General features: G+C 35.1%; 1 long non-coding RNA gene across 1 annotated transcript; it reads left to right on the top strand.

Moving 5' to 3' along the window:
- Nucleotides 1-623: 623 nt before the first annotated feature.
- On the top strand, nt 624-6,757 carry LOC122068732. Its single transcript, XR_006137229.1, has 7 exons — nt 624-724; nt 832-875; nt 958-1,048; nt 1,639-1,800; nt 3,208-3,318; nt 5,605-5,947; nt 6,045-6,757. It is a non-coding gene; the product is annotated as an uncharacterized LOC122068732 (long non-coding RNA).
- Nucleotides 6,758-7,358: the final 601 nt, after the last annotated feature.

The raw sequence follows: 7,358 nt of genomic DNA, 5'->3' as shown, positions 1-7,358 counted from the left end.
TGCACCATTACATTGATACATAATCAAGTGTATATAGGCATCAGCTCTCTATCAATATTAATACCACCAATACTGATTCTTTAAACCATACCCACACCGTGGTCTCAATACATCATCTTCCCTTACAGCTCCGATGCAAAACAATGCATATTCAAGTTCACTCCTTTTGAGGTGGAACTGGAACCATTGTTACCACCACTCCTTAGACTTTTTGTTATGGCACAAGGGTAGTTCAAAACATTCCTAAGCGACCCCGACAATATTTTTCAATTCTTCAAAGTGATTCTAGTCAGAATTATTGTTACAGAGAATTTCTCTCCTTTGATGTGATCTTATAATTACTTTCTCCTTTTTATCATTGGAGTTACTTATAGTTAGAAAATCATGAAATGTAATCAAGAGTCAAGAAGATTCGTTTAGGGGGCGTTTGGTTCGAATTATCCATCGGACCAGATTCCAGGGAATCAGTTTCTCATTAAATTTAAACCATTTGACTCATTTTTGTAAAAAGCCGATTCGGAGTCGTGGTGGCCAGTAGAATCAGGAATTTCAACTAAAATCCATGACTCATTCGAATTAACCTCAATAGGTTAATCCAGGATCGAGTCACGGTTTCTTGGGTTGCTATAAAAAACATAGATTCACTCTGGATCAAAAATTTCGGAGTCCCGCGATTCTCACGGTGAAGCTCGATCGAGGTTTTCCCTGAAACAGAGGGACGGAGGTGAGATTTATCTTCCTCTTCCTCTTCCTCTTCTTCTTCTTCCTTCTCTTTTTCTTCTTCTTTTTCTGTGTTTAGGGTTTCTCATGTTTAACCTCTGTCCATGATAGATGCTCGCATCTGAGAAAATTGCCTAAAACCAAGTTGATTGAAGGTGAGATTTCCCCTCTTCTTTGTATTTTTGGCCTACATTTGTGTTTTATTAAGATTATTGAAGTTCGGTTTCTATTTTTTAGGTTGTAAACTTCATATCTAGGGTTTACCCTCTTTCCAAATTAGACGATCGACTCTGAGATTTGAATCTGCAAAATCGAAGCTTGATTTAAGGTGAGATTTCCATTCTTATGTGATTTTTTCTTCTTCGTATGCGTTTTCTTGAGATTATGGAAATTCGGTTTCCATTTTGCAGATTTTCTTCTTCTTTCTTTCTTTCTGTAAAGAAATTTCTGTTATTCTGTAACTTCCTTTGGAATGTATGTAAAGAATTTCTATTGCAGAGATCACTTCTTCTCTGTAAAGAATTTCTGTTGCAGAGATCACTTATTTCAAAATGCCATACACTTTAGTGCCAGTGTAGTGAATGCCTGTGAGTATTAGCAGTGTTGAGGAGTGAGTTTGTGCTAGGTTGAGTGCCATTATTGTTGGGTTAGCCAAGGGGAGTGCTATATAGTCTATTGAAAAAATTGGGAAATTTTTGAAGACCCTTATTCAGCCCCTTTCAGTTTGTCTCATCAAACTCCTTGCAAACTCAAAGGATAACCCTTTTCTTAGTGTTTCTTTGCTTTCTCCCTAGAGTTATTGTCTATCTTCTCATGTTCTTTAAAGATGTAAGAATTGTAGAGCTCTTCTCTAATGGTTAATAGTGGTTCTCACTTTCTTATGATTGTTGGGTAACAGTTGTTTTGTAATGAATGCAGCAACAATCTCGAAGACATGCAATTGGGTTTAACAAGTTCATCACCATCAAGCCTTGGATTTCCTCAAATTAAGTGCACCATTTTTGTTCTAACTGAGGTCTGAGAGTAACTGCACCAAAACCCGGGTGCCTTAAGTTTCACATTTGGTCCTTCACATACCAGGTGATTAATCAACTCCTCTCTCTCTCTCTCTCTCTCTCTATCTATCTATCTATCTTCTTCTTCTTCTTCTGGTGTGGGTTGTTGCAGGTTGTAGCCACTGTTTTTTTTTATTTTTTGTTATGAATAATCCAATAAGTATGTTCAACTTCTAATACTATTGGTTGGAAAAATATTTTTAATGAGATTTTTTTTTCTTTTTTCAAAATACTAATCCATTCTAATCCACATCTATTTCTTATCTCTCTGTAATCACTTTCCTATAATTCTGCACTAATTAATGATCTTTCTCATCTTATCCAACTAAGATAGACACATGATAAGGAAAGAAGAATTTAGGAGAGATTTGTCTGAAATCTTTTCCTAATCACTTTTCTATAATTCCTCAGTCTCTTTCTATTTCTTTAGATAGATTCCAATCTAATGCAATCTGATTCCAATCTAATAGTGGCACAATCAGGATTTTTTTTTTCTTCTAATTACTAACCATTCTTACCCACATTTACTTCAAATCTCTCTCTAATCACTTTCCTATAATTCTACTCTAATGCTCTTTCTCCTCCTATATATCCAGCTAAGGTAGAGATATGATAGTGAAAGAGAGGAATGATTTGAAATCTCTTCCTAATCACTTTTCTATAATTAATCCTCAATCTTTTTTAATTCCTTAGATTCCAATCTTATGCTCTGTCATTCCATCCTAATAGAGCCATAAGGAGGATATATAAAGAAAGGAGAGAACTATAATGAGGAGGATAAGATACTGATTATTTGATTTGAAAAATTTTCATATACTGCTTAATTTGTATCCTTCTTAGTTTTAGGAAATATATTGTTTGTTATGTAAATTTCTTGTATTCATCAAAGACTGTGAAACCAATATATAGCTTAATCATATAGGCTCTGAACATGTATTTTTGTTCCTTATATTATTATTTTTTTCTTTCTATGGGGTTGTCTATTTTCTTACTTTTCATTGAAAATTTGAAATTAAAATGGAACTTCTAAACATAGGTTACAATATAAAATAGTATCTTCATGAAAAATTATATTCTATTCATTATGTTTGTATTTCTCTAATTAATTATTGCTTGTCTTGTGTATGGCATACATTTGTTTCTAATATAATTCAATTAAGTATGTGGGAGTCCAGGTTCTTAAGGTGCCTACTTATTGTCTCTTTGGTGAAAAAACTAGGTGAAAAACCTTCATTGGGAACTTCGGGGGTATCTGTTGCATTGCATCTTTACAGATGGTTTTTTGCTATTTCTTTGTTGTGCTCTCCTTGCTGTCTTTTATTGGGATGCCCTGTTGTATTGTGTCTTTACAGATGAATGTGTTTAGTATATATCTACAAATATTTCAAATGGGTCTTTGATTTGTATCTTTAAATTTGAAATGGTGTTGTAGGTGGGGAAAAAAATCTCAGACCTTATTCGAGCTTCAGGCAACCAGACGTCTGGTTCAGAGCAGGGCAGGTAGCAAACAGAACTTACCCAAGTAGCAATAGATTTGATTGAGGTAAGCATCAGGAGGCCCTACATTCAGATTTCCAACTTTGTGTGTTTATATGTAGAAACAAAATGTGAGCATCCACATGCCTTAATAAATTGCTATCCCAACTTCTTTTTTAGGGTATAAGGCAATTGCAATTCACTTTACCCATTTCTTGAATTTTGTTATGGAAATGGAAGTTTTTTTGCACTGCGTTATGTACTTTCCATCTTATATGTGTGCTATGATTTGAGGTCTTGTACAAATTGAAACTGAATTAAAATTGAATAATTTTCTTAACATCAAAACCGAATCATATTGAATTGCTTCAGTTTATTCGGTCCATGCATGGTCTCATTAATTTAGTTCAAATTCGATTTAAGTGGACTAATTTCTGCCTGACTTAAATTAATGTTTATTGTTAATGAATAGCAATGGTCAATTATGGCTATTATGTTTTTCTTCAAATTGGAATGATTCTTTGTTCTCTGTTGATATTTTGATTGTGTGCCAATAGTACCATGTACTACACTATGTAGAATTGGTGCTTGTAACTTAAGTCTTGTAAAGCACCAATTTGTAACTGAATCTTCTATATAGCACCAATTTATTATTTGTTTAATTTGAATTTAGATTTACTTTTACAATGGAGTTTGATGACGGCTACAGGAGGCGAAGGAAAATCATAATCTTTGCGGCGACTGCTGTTGTTATAGTAGTAGACCAGTATATAAAAAAATATCTGAAGAAAGAGTCGTACCATTGTGAACCCCTACGCGGTATTATTGAAACAGAGAGAATTATCGATCACACTGATAAAACCTGTCGAGAACAAATAAGGTTAAGCAAGAGGGCTTTTTTCAGTTTAAGTCATTTGATTAGAGAAAAGGGTCTATTGAGGGATAGCAGATCTGTGCAAGTGAATGAACAACTAGTTATGTTTCTACAGACAGTAGGACACAATGTTAAAAACCGCGTCATTACACACAAGTTTGGACATTCTAGTGAGACTGTAAGTAGGTACTTTAACCTTGTATTGGGAGCAATCATTAAATTGTACCCGATACTATTGAAACATTCAAGTGTCGCAGTGCATCATCAAATAACAAGTAATGAAGAAAGATTTTAACCTTATTTCAAGGACTGCATCGAAGCCATAGATGGGTCCCATATCCCTGCGTGGGTGCATCTAAGCGACCATCCGAGGTTCCGTGATAGGAAGGGTGATATTTCCCAAAATATTCTTGCTGCCTGTGACTTTGACATAAAATATACTTACATTCTTTCTGGTTGGGAATGATCAGCATCAGATGCTCGAATCTTAGACAATGCATTGCACAGAGACGATGACGGAAAATTGGTGCTGCCACAAGGTAAATATTATCTCGTTGATGCTGGGTATGCTAACCAAGCAGGGTTCTTACGGTCATATCGAAACGTTCGATACCATCTGAAAGAGTGGAGAAATATTGATCAGTCACCAAGTGATAAAAATGAATTGTTTAACCTGAGACATTCACAATTAAGAAATATGATTGAACGTTCATTTGGCCTCCTGAAGTCAAGATTCAAGATCTTGAAAAACCAACCAGAATATCCTTTCAAAATACAAGCAAGAATTGTGTTGGCATGTGTGTTGTTGCACAACCACATTCTTACACAGAATAATGTTGAAGAAGAAGAACGATGGCTTGATGAAGAGGATGAAGAGGTTGAAGAAGATAGTACTAGTGTCCAATCGACCCCTCACCAAGTAAATGATGATGTTGAAGATGATAGTTCTGATGGTGAGGATCATGTGCTGGAGAATGGTGATTGGGATCTATTTCGAGAACAAATTGATGACCAGAAGTGGGCTGATTGGGTTGCAGACGATTTGTCCAACTCAGATTGAGTATTTATGAACTAGATTATTTGTTATTGATTAACTTCTATTTGGAATGTAATTCTGTTGTGGACAAACTTAATTTTTTTTGCATGGTTTGGGATGACTATATAACTTAAACATACTTAGTTCTAAAATTTTGCATGGTTTGGGATGACTGTATAACATAAACATACTTGGAAGCAAATTTTTGTGTTGTGGGATGCATGTATGTGGACTATTAACTGAATTGCAATGCTAGGTATATGGATTTCCCAATTAGTAATTGTTATTATTGCTTGGTTTAAAATTTAGTGTTGTGGGATGCATGTATGTGGACTATTATCTAAATTGCAATATTAGGTTTATGAATTTCCCAATTAGTAAGTGTTATTAATTACTTGGTATTAATGAAATATACTCACATTGTATATGGTGTATTTTGTTAGTTTTGATGTGATAGAACCAACAGGAGATTCTAATAGTAGGTCACAGGACATTGCTTCATGGCCTAGTGCCGTTTCTCATTACATGTTGGAGGGTATATTGAAGCAGTACAAGAGTGGTAAGAGTGGAGATAATGGATTGAAAAAAGAGCAGTTTATTGAAATTGCCAACCAACTGAAAGAGAAATTATTTACTAGTTACGACTGTGAACAAGTGAGAAACCACTTCCGGATTTGGAAGCAAAAGCTTAGAGCATTGAGTGACCTACATAAGCAAAGTGGATTGGGTTGGAATGCATCTGATATGAGATTTGATGCTCCTCAACACTTCTGGAATGATTATAGGGTATAATGGAATTTTTTAAATTATAATTTCTATATAATTGTGTTTTTTTTTCTTACTTACAACATAAGCACATTGACATTGTCCTTTATATTGCTAGAAAAAAGAACAAAAGTATTGGAAGGAACATAGTGTGCTCCCAATTCACCTTGAAGTTGGAGCTTTGCTAAGGAAAGAGATGGCAACTGGGAATGATTCAACAGTCCCCTCTGAAGCTGCCACTGAAGTTATGATGGACATGACAGGTACTCAGGTTAAAGGAATATGGAACAACGATGGTGTTGACTATGAACCTATTGAAGAAGAAGAAAGTGTTCCTTCCACTCCCATTGGTAGTACCAGCCGTTCTCGAGGAAGACCTCGTGGCTCCGTCAATAGTGGTAGAGAAAAGAGGAAGAAGGGTGCAGCTAAAAAAGGTGGTAAGTCCATTGAAATCGATTGCTAACTCAATCGAGAAGATGGTAATGAGTGAATCTCAGTCTGAATTTGGGAGAATAATTATAGATGTTGTTGATGCTATTCCAGACCTCAATTTTCAACAAAAGTTTAAGGCCAAGGAATATTTCATGGCCAAGAAGAATTCTGCCATTATCTTCTTGGAAACAAGAGTAGAAGATAGACGAAATCTGCTTGAGATGTACTTGCCAGAGATTGAGAAGAATTGAGGTGACAAAAGGAAGTGTTTGGACATTCTACGACAATGGTTTTATTGAATAGAAAATGCATCTGTTTGGTTGATGTAACTTGATGTTATGTTAAGTCTGTGACAATGGTGGCATATAGTCGTAAGAAATATTAAGACAATGGTTCTTTCTATGTTCCTCTCTGAATGATTTCAAGGTTTAAGTATGAACAATATCATTCTTATTTGTCATAATATTTTGGGTTCTTTGGTATGGTATAAATAGGGAGCGCATAGGTGACCCAGATTACTCCATTGAGAAAATTGGTGAGAGAGAACAGAAATGACATGTATTTAACACTCTTTGTCCTTATAACCTTCCTCAAGTAAGTGATGGAGACAGGTGCATGCAACAATTGAAGAACACAGATGAGGTGAATCTTGATCACATTTTTTTTCTTTTATTTATTTCCGTTCCTACCATTGTATATCAGTTTCAATTCCTGTTTAGGAGGTATAAAATTTGTGCCATTGAAGTCTCCTATTTTTTGTCCATCACACTCAGATGAGGGGTGTACTTAATAGTATTTTCTATGCATATTTCCTCTCTTGAAAATGTTTGTGTTAACTTACAGATGACATCGAATATGTCCGCTTGTGCTATTGCAAAGTGGGATTACTGTTGGAAATGTTGCTCGATTTTCACTTCTAAGTCAGGGTCACATGTTGGAAGGAAATTTTTTAAATGTTCAATGAATTGCCCCTTCTTCATGTGGGTTGACCATCTTAAGA

The sequence above is a fragment of the Macadamia integrifolia genome, unplaced genomic scaffold (assembly GCF_013358625.1).
Source record: "Macadamia integrifolia cultivar HAES 741 unplaced genomic scaffold, SCU_Mint_v3 scaffold456, whole genome shotgun sequence".
Lineage (NCBI taxonomy): Eukaryota > Viridiplantae > Streptophyta > Magnoliopsida > Proteales > Proteaceae > Macadamia > Macadamia integrifolia.
Note: the sequence above shows the minus strand (reverse complement) of the source record. Positions and strands in the feature narration are given on the sequence as shown.